This window comes from Mastomys coucha, unplaced genomic scaffold (assembly GCF_008632895.1).
Source record: "Mastomys coucha isolate ucsf_1 unplaced genomic scaffold, UCSF_Mcou_1 pScaffold8, whole genome shotgun sequence".
NCBI classification, from domain to species: domain Eukaryota; kingdom Metazoa; phylum Chordata; class Mammalia; order Rodentia; family Muridae; genus Mastomys; species Mastomys coucha.
Window position 1 is genome coordinate 24804121 of NW_022196914.1, and position 9433 is coordinate 24813553.

Below are 9433 nucleotides of genomic sequence, written 5' to 3' on the forward strand. Positions count from 1 at the left end.
TAAAAACCTATTATTCAAAGAGCTTATACATTTATGAAGATGATGTTAAGCCCAACTACCACTGTAAAGATAATAAATCTTTATAATTCACGAGCAGTGTGCTGCATACTTTAAGAAGTACTTTAGACAAATCTAGGTTTATGTAAACCTTTTGAAAGTTTTCTATGTGGTAGATGAAAAATTATTCTTCGTAAATTTCATCAAGGACACAAAGAGAGAAGTTAATCACGGATACCGGGGCTGCATACTTATAATTTATCTTGTAATGAGCACTATGTTTTATACAAAAGGAGAAGTGTATGGTGGATAAGTAGTGACCTTTGAAATTTGCAGGTACGATGGATGATAGAATTACATGTGAAGGAAGGGAGCTGTGACACTGGGATGCTGAGCAAGAGTTCATGCTTCTTTGTGTATGGACATAGACATTTGAATATCTTTTGGTAATTAAAACAATTAACTTATATTTATGAAATATATATCTATATATCCATGTATATTTAGATATATATTTAGAAGTATATTTAGAAACTCACATATCTAATTAGATATTAAGTATGTTATAATAATTGCAAGTATCTTATACTAATTATGTTATACTTATTGTTATACTATTTGCCTAAATTTGCAAATTTATAGCTACAGAGACGTGTAAAATAGGTGCAATCAACCTACCTGTGTGTCCATTCATTCACCATATGCTTTTGATTACACACTAACTCCAATCTCTGTCCTGTTTATCCATAAATAGTAATTAACCTTTCATCACTTATACTGTATAAATTCTTTTCTTTTAAAAATATCTACTGTAAATATTTTTACATTTTTTATTGGTTGTTTTATTTACATTTCAAATTTTATCACCATTTCCAGCTTTCCCTCTACAAGCCCCCTATCCTCTCCTACCTCCCCTTGTCTCTATGAGTGTGCTCCCCCAACCCTCCCACTCACTCCTGCCTCAGCACCCTAGCATTCTCCTATACTGGATCATAAAGCCTCCACAGGACCAAGGGTTCTCATTCCAGTGATGTCAGATAAGGCCATCCTCTGCTACATATCCAGCTGGAGCCATGGGTACCCTCTGTGTACTCCTTGGTTGCTGGTTTAGTCCTTGGGAGCTCTGAGGGTTCTGGTTGGTTGAGACTGTTGTTCTTCCTGTGAGGTTGCAAACCCCTTCAGCTCCTACAGTTCTTGCCCTAACTTCTCCATTGGGGGTCCCACACTCAGTCCAAAGTTTGGCTGTGTATGTCAACATCTGTATTTGTCAGGTTCTGGCAGAGCCACTCAGAGGACAGCTATACCTTATTTTCATTTATGTCCTACAATATACATGAGAAGAAATAACTGATTTTCATATTTGTGTCTGGCTCAACTTACTTGACATTGACTACCCTTTCATTCTTCTGCTAACTACATGATTACATGATGCATGGTTGAGTAGAGCTATTGTAAATATGGACCACATTTTCTTTATCCTTTGAACCTTCAATGCAGACCTATTCTGATCCAGTATGTTAGCTATTATAAATGTGCCTATGTGAGGAGGTATCTCTGTTGTATGATGACTTTGTTTATTTGAGAATATTCCTGGAAGTTCTGTAACCAGTTTGCATAGTGATTCTGTTTTTGCCTTTTCCTACATGTTATGTGTTGATTTTCATCAAGGGTGAGCTCATTTACCTTCACACTTACAGTATATAAAAGTTGCTTCAGATCAGATTCTTCAGTCACATTTGTTACTTATTTTCTAAGTGACAACCATTCTGATTGAGTTAAGATGGAACCTCAGTGCCATTTTGATTCATTTTCCTGATGGATAAAGATGTTGGCTTTTTATAGTTCCTCATTTTAAAAAGTGTCTATTTAGCACAGTTACCAGCTCATGGTTTGCATTGATATCTTGTTGTTTGTTTATTGAGTTCCTTACATAGTCTATTTGCTTATTCCATTTCTTGATGCATAGATGGCTGTGATCTCTTTGCTGTCTCTTCATTTTGCTTCTTCTCTGTGCCTAGCAAAAACCTTCCATCAGAGGCAACACCAGTAGTCTGTTCCACTGTCATTCTGCTCAGAAATTCTTGGCCTATTACCTTTATGTTGATAGGTGTTCCTTATATGTTTTATTAAGTTAAGGTTTTGGTCTTTAAATTAAAGATCACTAAATTCTTTAAAGTTATTTAGTTGATAAATTGTTGTTCAAAGTAATACAGGCAACTGGTTTCATAATTCTACATGTGGTTTGCCAGAGTACCTCGTACCACTTGTTAAACATAATCTACTTCTAATGTATTTTTAGCTGCTTAGTGGAGAATCAGATGACTTTACATAAGTAGGCTTTTCACTGAATCTTCTTTTTAATTCCATTGGTCTATGTGTCTGGATTGTATCAATACCATGTGGTTATTGTTCTGACTCTGTAGTAATTAGTTTATTAGCAATCATGCTCTTAAATATATTAAAAGTGCTCATTTAATTATCCAAATATTATTATTATCCAAGTATTACTATTACTCAAAGTTAGCCATATCTTTCACTTGTAGAATTTAAATACTATTGTTGTTGCTTTCACATGTTAGTACCCTCACCCTTATCCCAGTCCACTTTCAAACTTCATAGTATAACCTACAAAACAAGGAACAGCAGTTTTCGTTGCTTGAAGCTCTCATGTCTGTCCAGTTTATTATGTGTTAAACCTCTGTTGGTAAGAACCCTTGTTCTTACTCTCCCTGTTCTAAATTTAGAGATCTTTTGTCTGTTTCTCTTGGACATGAAGCCAATTCTTTTTCCTGGGGACCTTCACAAGGATGCTGTTTACAACAGCAGTCCCCAGATATTCATACACAATTAATGTCTTTCTGTCCTCTGCTCCAGTGCACCTGCTCAATTATGCTGATGTAGTCTAAGATGCTGAAATCTGAAATCACACGCCTCATTTGCACCTCTTCCTATAACTTATTTTTTTATTTCATACAAGTCCAGTTGCCATCTAATGCAATTTATGTGTGTTATATATACATATACATATATAGATGTATCTATGTATACACACAAGAAACACACATACAACATACATATATATATACATATATATATGGTATAGATATATATACACACATATATATTTGTTTGTCTTTTCACATAATTAATATTCCCATTTCAGAATATAGGCTGTATAAGTGGAGAAAAGACAAATAATGCTGTCCCTCAATTGTTAAAAAAAATCAAGTTAAAACAGATTCTTAATACTTTCTGAAGTCAAAATTTCTCTGACAAAATTGATAAACAGGATCAGTTTTTCACCAATAGTTTGCCTTAATATAGTGGTTATACATATAGTGCTCTCTAATTCATATAGTAAACTATGAACATTTGTTAAGCAGACATGTGTAGTCTTCAATGCAGATAAATGCTGTTCCCAGTTGAAGTCATGAAGAAAATAAAGTTATTAATGAAGAAAGAAAATTGCAATCATAAAGACATTTTCTATGTAGAGGTATATTTTAAATTGGGAAGTACTCAAATTATGTAAATCATACATATGAAATGTGGTTATTTACTTTTAAGCATAACACACCTCAATGGTACTAATGCACTGAGCCCTAACATGCATCTACATACCTGTCAGTATATAATTTATGTGTTCCCTAAGGCTGTCTGTAATAATGAATGCTTGTATTTACAAATTATGTGTCTCTACAAAAATGTTCAATTGTCATCCAGTATTTCATGCCAGAGTGGACAGCCTTTCAATTATGAATTTTGAGTTTTATAAGACCATAACATTAAAGAAATTCTTGCACCCATGTGATTAACTTTTCAAGTGACAGCTGATGGACCATTTTCTCCTCAATGGTTCTGATAAAACTGTGGTATCACTTGAAATTAGCTAATGTCTGTTAGGTAATGTTTGAAGTAAGCTGACCCACAACACACACCCTTCATTCCTTCATGTGAGCAGTGCAAACATGAGAGGGAGTGTGTTCATCCATGTGTGATTACACCTTTGCACTGACAACACAAGCTAGCTTTAATGAAGTAAATATGAATTTTGTGATATGTCATGACTTTTATGTAAGAGAAAATCTTAGGTCAAACACTTTATCTACTGTAGAATATTGATTTGTGGATCCATGAAATATATGATCTCTACCCACACTTCAGAAAATGTGAATTTATATTTACTGAAGCATAATACCAATTACTGTAGCTTAGGATCATAAAGTAAAATAATTTTGAATGATCTGAATGTTTCCTCTTGGAATAGTAAGTTGTCTTACAATTGAAAAAGGCAAAACACTGACATGTAAAGAATAGTGGGTAATATAATCACAGGATTGGATATTAGAGATTAGAATTATATACCCTATTTACCTGGGTCAAAGAAAATGTCCCTGAGATTAGAGAGTAGAGATAAACATAAAACAATATGGTTAGTCAAGTTACAAAATCATCAGAAGCATCAGGGATGCCCTAGGGTTTCTATTGCTGCAGTGAATGACTACGATTAAAGCAACTTAGAAAACAAATGGTTTATTTGACTTACATTTCCTTAGAACTGCTTATCATCCAAGGAAATTAGGGCTGGAACTCAGCAGGGCATGGACCTGATGGCAGTAACTGATGCAGAGGACTTGGAGGGGTGTTGCTGCCTTGCTTGCTCCCATGTCTTGCTCAACCTGCTTTTTAATAGAACTTACTACTACCTGTCCAGGTGTGGAGTCACAATAGCCTGGACCCTATCCCATCAATCATTAATAAAGAAAATGTTCTACACACTTCCCTGCAACCTGATCGTTTGGAGGAATTTTCTTAATTGAGCTTCCCTCTTCTAAGATAACTCTAGCTGCATCAAGTTGACACTAAATTCTCCAGCACACGGAGGTAAGATAATATCTTCCTCCAGAGTGTGCTAAAGAGTACAGCCTTGAAAAAAAAACATGAAATGGCATATTTCTAAGTTTTATAAAACCCATCTATGGCAGTTTGTATTACAATGTGAAATGATATATTATTCAAAAATGCCTCATTTTAAAAATGAATCAGTGAAATCCATATTGAGGGCCTCTGTTGTCACAGTCAGTAAATACTTGCCAGAAGCAGCATTTGCCTGAAATTCCAGGATGGAATAGTTATACTCAAGACTATTTGTGGGGCTTTCTTGATACCTAATCATACCAAATTTGTGAATTCACAGTTCAGAGAGAGACTCTGTCTCAAAATCTATGGTGAAGAATGATTGCAGAAGATAAATGAACATCTCTAACTCCCATTCATGTGCCCACACACCTGCACATACATTCATGTGCACTCATACCTGCATATTCATTCATGTGTTCACACACATATGCACATACATTCATGTACACACACCTGTACATACATGCATGTGCACACACCTGTACATACATGCATGTGCACACACATACACACCTGCACATATATTCATTTATACTCACACACATATTCACACACCCACACACAAAACAAAAAGAACAATTTTAAAAATTAAGGAAAATGTTATTACAAATCTCCTTGAATATTTGAGATACCTAGTAAATAAACAAAAATACACATTTATCAAGAGCCATGTTGCAGGTCCAATCACTGAATGAGAGAAGATATTAGAATTAACATCCCACACCAATAGCATGTTGTATTCTTGACATGCACACTGTACACACTTAAATGTGCTTTCTAGTTTTTTTTTTTTTTTTTTTTAGTTCTCAAATTGTATGATGATGAATTCCTCATTGATAATATTAAATGGATGAAAAAAGAGGTCTGGGGCTGGTGACATGATACAGTATGGAAAGAAACTTAATTGTCCACCCTGGGAGTCTGAGTTTGATTCCCAGGACCCACACTTTGTGGGTCAGTGTCAGTTATCAAGGGTGTCTCTGATTTTTGTATGCATGCTGTCACAAGCTTACATTTCTACTCACACAAACTCACAAACTCAAATAAAATAAATATATGTATAAAATAATAAAACTAACAAAATAAAATATGTATGTGATAAAACAAAGTAATTTTGAAAGCAAATTAATTAATCCATCTTTCTGCGTTATGAAAACTAAATCTTAACTAGGTGCCAACTCATTACTATTCATCTTCAAGCAATTATTAATCCAGTAACTATTCAAAAATATGCTTTCTACAACTCTTAGCTATAAAACTAAGAATTGTAAGTGTATAAACCTCATTATATCTGCTTTGTATATGACCAAACATTTTCATATATTGAAGAAAGGAAGAATAGAATGAGAATATTCAATTATCCAAATTGGTTTGTGTTGCAATTTTCAGGAAAAGAAAACAAACCAGGAACCTAAACAATTTGAAGAGCAGGTTCAATCATGTCAGTGCCGAATGACTTTGTTTAACCATGCATTAAACTTGCTACAGGACAGGGAATGGCTTTAAATAGGAGGAGGATAAATTCGGCACCCTTGATGATACATCAAAGCAATTCTGACAGGATTTTCAAATAGTAAAGAAATGTAACAACTTACATTATTATTATTTGCAAAATAATCAAAGAAATTATGACAAGAGGTTATTTAAAGTAATAAGCTATTTGATAAATGGATTCCACATTAACTCAAAATACTTAAATATTAAAGTATCTGAAATATGAATATCTGAGTATTTGACCTGTTTCACCATTTCTATGTATAAAATAAAAATTGCAAGGTTTTATGTTCTTTAAGAGAAATGAGAAATATCTTATTTCAAAAGGCTAGATAGCCACATATCCTTCCTTCATGTCTCCTCTTGTGCTGTGATTAAATATGTATAGTTCTACTATAATTATTCTTTTAGGTATAGCTCTAAGTAACTATAAACAACCTGTGGTCATAGAGGAAGGCAGAAATATCAAAATTTGCAGAACAACAAAATAGAATTAATTTGAATAAACTAACATATTTTAAAATACCAAGAGATTCTTGGATCCATAGTGTAAGGAGTCCAAAGGCAGATTCTCTCCCCACATGGACATCTGAGTCCCACAATGCAACAGAATATTTAATTGCATCTTTCTTGTGGGAGATTATACAGGAGAGTGAGGGTTGAAAGTATTTTCATTATGAACATTATTGTATCACACTGTATGTAAAATATAGAACCCATGAGTCATTGTTGCATTCATGTTTAGAAATATTAAATTTTATTTATTTAGTGTGTGTATATGTATTCTGAGTGTGTGTGTGTATGTGTGTGTTTGTGTGTGTGTGTACACACATACATATGCCATGGCACAGATGTGAAGGTCAGGGAAATTTGAATGAACTTATTTTTTGCTTCCTCCATGTGACTCCTTGGACTCAAACTCAGTTCACAAGGCCTGCTGGCCATCCCTGCTCACATTCAATTATGCATACTGTTATTTCTCTAGAGAAAGAGTCTGGAAGCACAGAGTGCATCCACTTCTCTGAAGAGACAAATCAAATGGGAACTCGAACATCCATCCAGGTCCTCAAAGTGTGCTTTGTGGAGTGGTGAGAACTGACTCAAAGTAAGGCAATAATTACTGAAAGCGCATGCTACTCTTTCACAAGAAGTTCAGCTGCCACTCTGCTTCTGAAACTTTGATGTTATTCTAATTATAGCTGAATGTTATGCAGTAAATTCAAATGAGAACAATTAGTATTTAATCATACCATCAGAAAAGCTAAATTATTATTTAAAATAATGTTTTTATTTTTGTGTGTATATGTGTATATACATGTAAAGATATATATATATTTGGAGGTATGTTTGCCTATATGTAAGAGTGTACATATGTATAATCATATAGTGGTGCATGTGCACAGTGTGCTCATAAATATGAGGATCAGAGGTTGACATTGGGTGTCTTCTTTGATTATTTTCTGTCCTATACATTGAGACAGGGTCTTTTGCTTAAATCCAGAAGTGACTTGTCTAGAATCTATTAGCTTGCCATCATGCTATGGGTATCCCTGTCCTCACTTAAGAAGCATCAAGTTAATTCGTAGGCCGTTTTTCCTGCCCAGCATGCCACTTATCATGTATATTCTCTGGATATGAGATCTGCTTTGTATGCATGCATGGCAAACCCTTTAGCCACTGAACTCTTGCTCAGCTCCTGAATTTTATACTAAGGAACACAATAGTTTAAGTCTGTTATTCTGTCCCTGACTTTGGTTGCTGCTACAGTCAAAGGTGGGTAGTACTTTATCATTTTCAACTTGGGATTGCATGCTTCTTTCAGCATTTTGTAGACTGAACTAAATGACTGCATTTTGCTTGCCATGTGTCCTATTACTTTTAAGAAATTCAAAGTTTTATTAAAATATGTAAAATTACCATGACATTAGACCCCCCAAAACCCATTTTAGAAAACAAGTGAATCATAAAATTCAGAAGTACTTTTCTGAAGATCTCAATACAATCATCCACTTCCAGGAATTCTCATGCTTGTTGAAGTGCATTTGGAAGAAGCTGTGAAAATAGGAAAAGAAAGAAGTTAAAAATATCAAATGAAGCTGATAGAAATTTCCCACCTTATGACTCAATCTCTTATTTGCAGTGTCGTTGAAGACAGACCTATAGTGAAGTGAACTGATTGTATTATAAATGCACATCAATGCACCAGTGTTCTAGCCTTACTCTTGCCATATACCGTGGAAAATAGACTGATTAAATTTCCTCATTGTTGCTAATCACTTGCTATCTGAGTGTCTCTTATATGCTGAGCTTTATTGATTTCAAATCTGCCTCGTGATACAGCTTCCACTTGCTGTGTCTGCACATCAGTTTCACAAATACATCTCTATGTCAAGCATATTACCTTAAATAACCCACTATTCCAATATCCTATTCTGAGGTATATAAGCTCCCTCTTAGCTGTGAATCATACTTTTCAAGACTCTGTCTATATTCCTGAAGCTGAAAAATACTGACTCAAAGACATTTTCCACATACACCCATAATGATGCTTTGTTTATAAGAAGTATAAGACACTGACAATAATTTACAATGTTTATTGCCACATTAAGCTCAATGTGTGACACATTTCCTTATTAATCATCACTTTAGGTATATTAAGTCCTCTCTGGTATATTTAAATTTCTTGCTAGCATTACTAATATTGCAACTTTAATTAATGATTTTAAGAATACACCAATGGCAGTACATGACAATTGATCTTGTAACTCAAGGTGGGTACCAACTAATGAACCAACAGGTAAGGTACAGTGCCATCAAATGGGATTCTTCTTGCCCCAGGAAGACTTGAAAAGATTGTCACAAGATTTCATGGTACTACCATGAAATGTAAAAAATATCAGTATTTCACCTCTGGAAACATTTAATATTTTGAGTTACTGATGGCCATGAATAATTAAACCTGCAAAAGGACAGTTGAAAAATATTAAAAATGTCAAGTTTTATTAGAAGAAAAGTTCTCTTT

The 9433-nt window shown here is 34.2% G+C and overlaps 1 long non-coding RNA gene across 2 annotated transcripts in view; it reads left to right on the forward strand.

The window, feature by feature from the left end:
* The window catches only part of LOC116083364, a 45347-nt gene extending 36663 nt beyond the window's left edge, over positions 1-8684 (forward strand). For both annotated transcript variants that reach the window (XR_004115689.1, XR_004115690.1), the window contains 2 exons: positions 7397-7516; positions 8428-8684. This is a non-coding gene — a long non-coding RNA (uncharacterized LOC116083364). The remainder of the gene's footprint in view (positions 1-7396; positions 7517-8427) is intronic.
* Positions 8685-9433: the final 749 nt, after the last annotated feature.